Genomic DNA, 11142 nt, shown 5'->3' on the forward strand with positions numbered 1-11142 from the left:
GTTTTTCTATGGGTAGGCTACGTGCCATTGACTGTATGAGCGGTCTGTGCTCGTTTTTATTTATTTGATTAGATTGGAGATACTTTATTAATCCCGAAGGAAATTAAATTTTGTTGTGTGGTTTATGCAATGCAAAGTCACTGTCTATATATGGACAGCTGACTATTGCATAAACCAGTCTGTGCTTCACGTGAGTTGTCCAAAGTTCTGGTTTAAGTTAACTTGGGTAGTAAAATCGTTTTGCTAGTTGTAAAAGCACAGTAGACATAACTCGAAAATTAGGTTCAATTATGGATTTATTTTGCTCAGAGCCTCAGACAAACAGACAGACAAATGGCAGCGAAAACACACTCCTTCGCAGAGGTGTGACAATTGGGCACGATTGTCCTGTAGTGTGTGGTGTTCCCTTGTGCGTTCAAATCTTATGCGATCATGTTGACATACTGATTCAGTATCACTGAAGCACACATTTCACACTGGACTTTTTTTCAACACCGAACAGCCTAGAGTGTAGTTTTTATATATATATTTTTGCCGTGGTAATGGTCTCAATTTTTATTCTTAGAGGTCTTAAAAAGGTCTTAAAAGTCATTAAATTTGTTGATAAAAAATGTGCAGATACCCTGCATTATATGAGTTACATTACATAACACTACAGTCTCTGGAGCAATGTTGGGTTAGTTGTTTTGCTCAAGGTCACTCCAGGTGTAAACAGAGGTAGCCTAATCGTGGGATTTGAGCCTGCAACCCTGTGATTTAAAGACCAACTCCCTAAACATTAGGATGGCTCGTTAACATATAGCATCTGCATGCCATTAACTTATGATTGGTAATGCAAAAAAAAAACAACTGTAGTGGAGCACTTTTGTGTCCCCACCAATGTCAAAATCAAAGTTACTCCCTTGTGACCGTGCTACGCATCATGTAGGCTACGGTAAGGGGCGGTGTGCACATTTGCTGTATGGATACATCGCAGATCATGGCGCTCCCTGAGATTGCGCAAACATTGTTAGAGTTAGCTGCCCAGGTGGAGTCAAACAATATATCCGATTCTGATGCCCGTGACCGGGTTGAACGGGTCACAGAGAGCTTGGCTGCATACTCTGCCGTCACAGATTCAGAGGTTAGTGCAGCAATGGCTAGCGCGCCGCGGCCACGACCGGCCATGACTTTCTGGTCTGCGGCCATTACTGAGGGAGCAGCCATTAATGAGGCTGAGACAGACGTTGCGAACAGGAGTCGGGGGATTACCTTTCACAGGTAGGATTCAACATTATTATTGGTTGCATTTTGTCAATAGAATGTACTGTATTTGTGTCTGCCGGCGAAATCGTAGCCAGCAAACGTTAAACTAGGATATCTTTTTAGCCGGTGTTATGCCGAGAAGTGCACCCCCTGCTGGCCGTACTTTAACTACATCATAATTTGTTTACCTGATTGAATTAACGGATGCGAATCTCAACAAGTCCAAATTTGTATATAAAATTAAAATAACCAAATTTCATAGTTTCAGGTTCATTTTTATATAATTTCATCTGGGCTATAATGAGTTGAGATTGTTAAAAGAAAATGTATCCAACCGTCTTTCGTGTTGACTACAAGGCAAGGCATCTTTATTTATATAGCGCATTTCATACCACAGGCAACTCAATGTGCTTTACATAAAGACAAGGCATTTAAAAGAACAGCATAAAGCAGCATAAAAACAAGCAATTTAAAGAGAAAAAAAAATAGAATAAAAATTAAAGCAATCAAAGAAGAGGGGAAAAAGAAATATATAAACTCAACCATAAGCACACCGAAAGAGAAATGTTTTTAACCTGGATTTAAAAGTGCTTACAGTTGTGGCTGATTTCAGTTCTGCTGGTAGTTTGTTCCAGTTGTGTGCAGCATAACAGCTAAAAGCTGCTTCACCGTGTCTAGTTTGAACTCTGGGCTCCACTATCTGACCTGAGTCAATAGATCTCAGAGCTCTACTGGGTTTATACTCTGCTAGCATGTCATTCATGTATTCTGGACCTAAACCATTCCGTGATTTGTAGACGAGCAGCAGAACTTTAAAATCTATTCTGTATCTGACCGGGAGCCAATGTAAAGACTTGAGAACTGGGGTGATGTGATGTGATCTCTTTGTTCTGGTTAAAACTCGGGCTGCAGCGTTCTGAATGAGCTGCAGCTGTTTGAGCCTCTTTTGGGGGAGTCCAGTCAGAAGACCGTTACAGTAGTCAAGTCTGTTGGAGATGAAAGCATGAATCAGCTTCTCCTGATCTGTTTGGGACATGAAACCCTTAATTCTGGATATGTTCTTAAGTTGATAAAAGGCTGATTTGGTGACTGATTTGGTGATATGATTGTTGAAGGTCAGGTCTGAGTCTATCAGCACGCCGAGGTTCCGGACTTGGTGTTTAGTTTCTAGAGACAGTGACTCAAGATGTTTACTGACAGCAAACCTCTTCTCTTTGTTGCCAAACACAATGACCTCAGTTTTTTCTTGATTTAACTGAAGGAAATTTTGGTTCATCCACTTTTTGACTTGCTCTAAGCAGTCGCACAATGACTCTATAGGACTGCAGTCATCTGGAGACAGTGCGAGATATATCTGTGTGTCATCTGCATAGCTGTGGTAGTTGACTTTAGAGTTCTTCAGAATTTGACCCAGAGGCAGCATGTATAGAGTGAACAGAAGGGGTCCAAGAACTGACCCCTGAGGAACTCCACATGTCATAGCCACTTGATCAGATTGATTACTTCCAATAGTCACAAAATAACTCCGCTCCTCCAAGTAGGACCTGAACCATTCTAGGACTGTCCCGCTGAGTCCTGCCCAGGTTTCCAACCTGTTCAGCAGTATACTGTGATCCACAGTGTCAAATGCAGCACTGAGATCCAACAATACCAGAACTGACACCTTGCCTGAGTCAGTGTTCAACCTTATGTCATTTAACACTTTAATAAGAGCCGTTTCTGTACTATGGTGAGGTTGAAGCCTGACTGAAATTTGTCAAGGAGTCCACTGGAGTTCAAGAAGTTACTGAGTTGATTAAAAACCACTTTCTCAACAATCTTGGCTATAAAAGGAAGATTTGAGATGTGTCTGTAGTTGGTTAAAATGGAAGCATCCAATGTTGTCTTTTTTAGGAGTGGCTTGATGGCAGCTAATTTTAAGGGTTTAGGAAACGTGCCTGATTGAAGTGAGCAGTTTATTATTTGCTGCAAATCTGTTTGGACAGAGCTTACAATAGTTTTAAAGAAGTCAGATGGCATTGTGTCAAGACAGGATGTCGATGGTTTAAGATGCTGGACTGTTTCTTCTATGGTTTTTTGGTCAACTGTATTGAATTCTGACATCATAGTTGATTGATTCCTAGATGGTTTTAAGGTTTGTGTCATTTTATTATTTTGCTGATTTATGTTGATATTTAGCCTTATAGATTTGATTTTTTCATTGAAAAAACAAGCAAATTCATTGCATTTTTCTGTGGAACAGAGTTCTGAAACTATCTGTTTTGGGGGGGTTGTCAGCTTATTAACCATAGCAAACAGAGCACGAGTGTTGTTGATGTTCTTATTAATCATTTCAGATAAGTGTTGCTGTCTAGCGTGGAGTAACCCGTAATACAAAAGTATTTGTCACGGCCCTTACTTTTGAATATATGTCCAATAATATAAAAATAGTTAGGAATAGGAATACTCTAAACTGTACAATTCGGATTATCATAATTCTGTCAGAACCACTCTCATCAAAACGAGACGAGAAACAGAGATGAATTTCAGAAGCTTATTCTGAATGCATACAATTTGTGTTTGGCGGTATGGCTCTGTTCGGAGGAAGTTCCCGACTTTTCCATGAGCTCCATGGAAGCCAAGACAGGGAACAGCAGCATCCTCAGGTGGAGTGCCTTCCATTTGCTGTAAAGGCAACAAACCCCCCAACAGACCATACCGGAACGCAGCCAGCCAATTGATAAGTTGGAACCAGGGTATCCTACCCACCCCAACGATTTATTAGCTACCACCGTGTGTCACCATTATGATTAGTAGTAGTAGTACTACAAAAATAATTATTAAACCGCGACTAGGCTTGACGTTAAAAGGTGGAACTGCCGTAGGCCCACATTAACACAGACTGAAATGTGATGCGAGTATTTATTTGGGGCAGGCATTGAACTCAACCACTTAGGTACAGCATAAAAATATATTCGGTCTCCACAGCAGCGACAGCGCTTTGCGGCAGGGCAAAGCAGAGCAAGATCCAAGCAAAGAAGCAAGATCCAAGCAAAGCAGAGCAAGATCCGATCCAAGAACAGCAAAACGAGATCCAAGCAAAGCAGAGCAACATCCAAGCCAAGCAGAGCAACACCCAAGCAAGCAGAGCCTTAACACACTTCACCTGACCACCTAGGAAGTTAAAGTCACCGTGAGCTTGCATATTTGCTATCCACACAATTAAAAGCCATAAAGCATAACACAAATGACCTCTGTCATTGCTGTTCGTGCCATCAATTCCGGGAGCGGTTTTAATGATTTGACTTCATCTCAAATTTATTTCCGATCTTAATCAGCATCTTTCATGCAAAGTTAAGCCCTACCAGTGGCTCTTGTTTTATTTAAACAAAGGCACAGCTGCACAATAAAACATTTTTTTTTTTTTTTTTAAAGGCGGGGTAGGGGATCTTTTTCTGGAACATTTTTTTACATATTGCTTGAAATACTCTTCACACCCTCATTGCAACCAATTAATTAAAAGTTTTGACACAAATATGAAAAGTTTTAGTGGCCTCTAGGACGTACAATCTAGGAAAAACAGTATCCAATCATTGTGAACGGACCGTTCACAATGATTGGATACTGATGCAGTCTATCAAACTGCAATCTGCTCCTCCCTCCCCCTCCCCCTCCCCCTCCTTCCCCCTCCTTCCCCCTGTGCGCGTACCCTGCTCTGTGAACGAAGCTTGGCAGGAAGCTAAACTAGAGCCAGCTTGGCTAGCACCTAGCATTATTAAACGTATAGTTAGCATAAACTAAATACTAAATACGGCAACGATCGATGCTTGCTGTCAGAACAGCGCTCGTGCACCTTCGTGCTCGTGCGCGTTCATGTACTCTAGAGGCGTGCCTTGGGGGGAAAGTGAAGAAAAGGGTTGGGACTTTTTACCTGTGTATTTTCAAAATGCAGCTTCGCTGGACTCAAAATCCAGGATCTCCTACCCTACCTTTAACTCCAGTAGGCAGCTATTCTAAGTGGAAAAATCTTTCAATGACCCATTGAAAACTACCTTCCCAACAGCACAAACTCCAGCTAGCTGAAACATCAGCTTATAGCAGGTTTAAGTAAAAATAATACTGAAAATCTATCTGTGCAAGATGACACGTAGCATGGCAACTTGGCATCAACAAGGCATCACAATGGCTTGAGTAAGCAGAGAAACAGGATGCCATTTATTTTCAAACTTCCAAGAAGACCAGCAGCCTCCAAAATGACACAAAATGAGAAGAGGCAAGTGCTTCCTAACACGAGCACATCACATGCATAAGTCGTATACAAATAGCCAGAAAGCAACACTCAGTATTTGCAACAAAGAAACTAAAGGGAAGAAAGAAAAGCCTCCAGTGTTTCCTGCAACATATGTTTTCTCAGAGGTTCATCCTGCACCAGTACTTAACTGGACAGTTTGCTCTTTTATCAGTTCACAGCTGAAATCAGCTTTTACAGGCTGCTTCTCAACAGAAGGAAAAAGGACAACACTCCTCCTGAAGGGATTAGTTGTGACCTCAACCGTGGGGACGATGGTTGAAATGTTTTGATGTCATGCAAATTAGCATGCCATTTGCTGTGCAAGAGCCAATCACAAACAGGCTGGTGTTACACGAAGTGGCCGGACGCTTGTCCACAAAGCATCACAACATATGCTGTAGAACTGGCTACAGATGTCAGATACTTTAAATCATCGAGTGCATCACTGATCTCAAGTGCCATCTTGTGTTTATGCTCAAGCCTTTAAACACAAACTGTTGGACGCATTGTGCTTGAAATTGTCCCCTAAATGGCCCCAAAGAAACGAGTGAGGATGGCAGGGATTGTTTGGACGGGAAGCACAAAGCCAGTTGGCCAGTACGTATGATTCTCTTAGTATACGAGCACCGCAGCTCACGCAGCAGTGCTCAGGAGAGCAGTATGTATCCTTATGATATGGTGTTATTTGTAGCTTAGAGGACTGGCTTAATAGAGCATAAGACTAGCTTTCTTATTGTCAGTTATAGAGCGTTAAATAAAGGATTCCCGTTAGAGGCAATAGCTGTGTATTACTGGACAAGTCTCTTTAAATCGCTCTATATGAGCGTCTGTAGAGACCTCCACTGTTTAAAATTTATAATTCCCAGAGCTCATTTACCAGTTGAATAAATATCCAAAGGTAGTTCAGTCAGCCAAGTACACTTGGGCTCCATAGTTAACGATAGCCTAGCTAATCAGCCTTTTACTGTTGCTTTTGTTAAGCAAAAATGCAGCTAAGTAGTGAAGTTCACTGTAGGTCCCTGGAGGTTGTTATCCGACGAAGTGCATTTCTATATCAAACAGGGTAGCATCCTGACGTTCTCTCTTCAGGATCAAACCGTTCAGGGCCTATCAACGATGAGCCGAATTAATACAAGCAGAACATACATGAGCAATAATAATCACAGTGGATCTACATGATGAGATCAATTCGACCACAGCCACAGCTGGGCTTCATTCACAAAATGCTTTGTATTCATCCATTGAGCATGGGAGTCAGTTCATGACACCGTGGTCATTTTAGCAGCAGAACAGCTCTGACTTTGCATTCTCCATGCACAGAATTGATTCTCCCTCCACTGAGTTCACAGTGAAACCCTGAAAACTTGTCAATGAATCTCTGATTTTATTATAAAAAGCACTCACTTCACTATACCTGGCAGCTTTGCATTCAATACGGTGGGAAAAAATAAAAATAAAATAGACTTGTTTGCTGGTGGATAAACGAGCAATGCTGTAGCTAGCAACTGAGAGGAGGAACTAGTCCAAACAATTTTTCCAACATTGACCGAGGAAAGGCAATAGTTGTTAATCCTCTGACTCACATCACCTCCCACTGTATCCATGCAAGCAGAAAGCAAAAGAAAGCAGTGACAGCAAACCAAGTTTAAATGAAGTGCCCCAAATGCCAGCATCCAATTGCGAGCAGGGGCTGATTACCCATTGAGCGCAGCTGGTTGTGGAGCCATAGGGGTTGGGTCGGCGTCAGCCAATAGGCAAAGGGCGCGTTGACTACGTGGTCTGCCAGAACTACTGCGATGCTCCATTTGTACACGTATTATTAATTTACATGAAGAGATGTGAAAAAACACCATTGAAACACCATTGTCAGCTCAATATTATTTTTTTTGGATAAATGTAATAATATTGAGCTGAAACGGTTTACGCGCGCTCCCGTGAATGGGAATGCACTTCTCGGCATAACACCTCTGTTCACACGGCTATTAGGCCAACGGAGGCTTCATATATCATATATTCCATAGCACAGGCTTAGATTACAACACAAGAATGCTACTTTTGAAATAATGCAAATATAACTGTTATAACATTAACCATCAGATTTTACAAAGGTTTATTAATGACGTTTATTATGCCTGTATTATTCACATGTAATTCTTTCATCCTAACAAAAGTATTTACCTCATGTCTCATACCCACCCCACAGATTGTCCGACCGAGAGTTGGTGTTATTCCCTCCATCTTCGGCTTACAGGTTCACCTTATAAGAGTAGGTGTATCATCATAAGGCTATTAGCATTCATAAATTGAAATATTATCAATAACAGAGTGGGGTGAAATACTTATCCCTGTGTGTGTGTGTGTATTTTTATATATTTTAATATTATGCTTCTTCACTTTAGCCAGAAAAGGGCATGACTACATGTTCTTCCAGAAAAGCTGAAGAGAGCCTGTCTGTGACCACTCAGGATGACCCAGAAGCTTCAACCTCAAACTCACTAACTCAGCCTAATGATTTGAGTATTTCTTTTTTAAACATCATATCAAAATTACCGTTCTAAATATGTTAAAAAGCTACTTCTCAATATTTATACTGGTGGATGTTGTGGACAATGCTTTGTACTACATCGCATGGTTTGTAGTCCTGTCTAAGAGACAAAAGGTTAGCAGACATCGAATTTACCATAACATCCGCCAGATTCTGCAAAAGCTGTCCTGTGGTGTGTGCCATGCAAGCTTGGTCAGAGATGCTGTACCTTCATCATTTCATGATAGCTACCACTTTCTAGCCCTGAAAAACAACGGTGTACTAGTGATTCCATCATGTGGTACAGTGAAGGTGCTGAGAGCTGCAGAGTGGGTGATTCGCCAAGCTTCAGCAAAGCTGTAAAGATGGCGACAGTCACGTACATCAGCCAGTAGGAGATTGGAACGGAGGATGTTTTTCAGCTTGGGGAACACATTGAGGAGACAAAGTTTGGCATCAACAACCATTATTCCAACTTGTTTTCATTGTTTGTGTCTGTGTTTCTGAAAATAAGGCTCCACCACATTGGCAAACTGATCTCTCTTGACCGTCATAAAAGGGAGCATGAGACAGAAGCTCTGCAAAACACTCCTCTTTCAGGGCTTTTAGCTCATTTTGTTTTGCTTTAGGTTGATACCATTCAAAATATTAAAACTTGTGTATATACAACTACCTTCTTGTACAGTGTTTTTTATATTCTTTATATTTTATTATAGTATTTCTAGACTGTTAACTCAGAGAGATCCCTGAACAAGTAATGCATGTGTCTTGACTGCGGTTCATGCACAATTGGCAATTTAAAAAACATTGCACCTTGAACCTTGATGCTATGGTCATGGTCATAACAAAGTTATGCTGTGAAGCCAAAAAAGCAAAAATCAAAGATATTTTCTTACATTGTTTTGGCCTTGTGAAATACTTTATTACAGATTTGATAAAGATGTTACATAAAAATCATAACAGCTGTATAGTGTCTTTATTCCTCTTCAATGATACAAAGCTTGTAGTACATGATTGGAAAATTCGTTAGGTCAACAGCTTGAATGATCTTCAAGCAGTGTGTATACATACGTACTCATTCATTCGTAGGGCACCATAGGCAATCGTCAAATAAATACACATACAACACAAACATCCTCTACCTTACACTAGAAATATATATATACACATACATATGTATATAACAAAGCTGGATTCTCATTCCATCCGTTCCAAAGTACAAAATTACGACAAGGCTCGAGCTGCCAAAACAGCGGCAGCTGACAACGGGCATCGATGTCTTAAAAATATAGCCTCCTACCAGTCTATCACACACTGTCATTCTGCTGTTAATGTACGATACCTGTAGTTGGTGTTCTGGCCCTAGTGTCCCCCCCCCGCCAGAAAATGCGCTAGCCCTTGCTGTCATCCTGAGTGGTCACAGACAGGGTCTCTTCAGCTTTTCTGGAAGAACATGTAGTCCTGCCCTTTTCTGGCTAAAATGAAGAAGCATAATATTAAAATATATAAAAATACACACACACAGGGATAAGTATTTCACCCCGCCCTGTTATTGATAATATTTCAATTTATGAATGCTAATAGCCTTATGATGATACACCTACTCTTATTAGGTGAACCTGTAAGCCGAAGATGGAGGGAATAACACCAACTCTCGGTCGGACAATCTGTGGGGTGGGTATGAGACATGAGGTAAATACTTTTGTTAGGATGAAAGAATTACATGTGAATAATACAGGCATAATAAACGTCATTAATAAACCTGTGTAAAATCTGATGGTCAATGTTATAACAGTAATTTTTGCATTATTTCAAAAGTAGCATTCTTGTGTTAGTTGTAATCTAAGCCTGTGTTATGGAATATATGATTTATGAAGTCTCCGTTGGCCTAATAGCCGTGTGAACAGAGGTGTTATGCCGAGAAGTGCATTCCCATTCACGGGAGCGCGCGTAAACCGTTTCAGGTGTGGATTATTATATTTATCCAAAAAAAATAATATTGAGCTGACAATGGTGTTTCATTCGTGCATCTTTTTTTCACATCTCTTCATGTAAATTAATAATACGTGTACAATTATGATAATCCGACAATTGTACAGTTTAGAGTATTCCTATTCCTAACTATTTTTATATTATTGGACATATATTCAAAAGTAAGGGCCGTGACTAATACTTTTGTAGTCAACACGAAAGACGGTTGGATACATTTTCTATTAACAATCTCAACTCATTATAGCCTAGATGAAATGATATAAAAATGAACCTGAAACTATGAAATTTGGTTATTTTAATTTTATATACAAATTTGGACTTGTTGAGATTCGCATCCGTTAATTCAATTGGGTAAACAAATTATGATGTAGTTAAAGTACGACCAGCAGGGGGTGCACTTCTCGGCATAACACCGGCTATAAACATATCCTAGTTTAACATTTGCTGGCTACGATTTCGCCGGCAGACACAAATACAGTACATTCTATTGACAAAATGCAACCAATAATAATGTTGAATCCTACCTGTGAAAGGTAATCCCCCGACTCCTGTTCGCAACGTCTGTCTCAGCCTCATTAATGGCTGCTCCCTCAGTAATGGCCGCGGCCAGAAAGTCATGGCCGGTCGTGGCCGCGGCCTCGGAAAGTCATGGCCGGTCGTGGCCGCGGCGCGCTAGCCATTGCTGCACTAACCTCTGAATCTGTGACGGCAGAGTATGCAGCCAAGCTCTCTGTGACCCGTTCAACCCGGTCACGGGCATCAAAATCGGATATATTGTTTGACTCCACCTGGGCAGCTAACTCTAACAATGTTTGCGCAATCTCAGGGAGCGCCATGATCTGCGATGCATCCATACAGCAAATGTGCACACCGCCCCCTACCGTAGCCTACATGATGGGTAGCACGGTCAGCAGCCGTGACGTCACTCTCCTGCGCCGCTCAGATTGCTTTTTCGTTATCGAATTGTGGGCAGTATTTTGCATGCAGACCAGGAAAACGAAAAAGCAATGTCTGCTTTGTTTTCTTTTTGATTATGGGATAGAATGTGCAGTCTTGAAGAAGAAAATTGAAATGCAATAGGATGATTGATTAGTAATTTTATTTATGAGTC

The 11142-nt window shown here is 40.9% G+C and overlaps 1 long non-coding RNA gene across 1 annotated transcript; it reads right to left on the reverse strand.

Annotated features, from left to right (window-relative positions):
* Window positions 1–9441: 9441 nt before the first annotated feature.
* On the reverse strand, window positions 9442–10775 carry LOC142388941 (uncharacterized). The gene is made up of 3 exons (XR_012770352.1): window positions 10556–10775; window positions 9644–9706; window positions 9442–9514 (listed from the first exon to the last, which is right to left on the reverse strand). It is a non-coding gene; the product is annotated as an uncharacterized LOC142388941 (long non-coding RNA).
* Between the last annotated feature and the right edge of the window lie 367 nt (window positions 10776–11142).

Source organism: Odontesthes bonariensis, chromosome 9 (genome assembly GCF_027942865.1).
Source record: "Odontesthes bonariensis isolate fOdoBon6 chromosome 9, fOdoBon6.hap1, whole genome shotgun sequence".
NCBI classification, from domain to species: Eukaryota; Metazoa; Chordata; class Actinopteri; order Atheriniformes; family Atherinopsidae; genus Odontesthes; species Odontesthes bonariensis.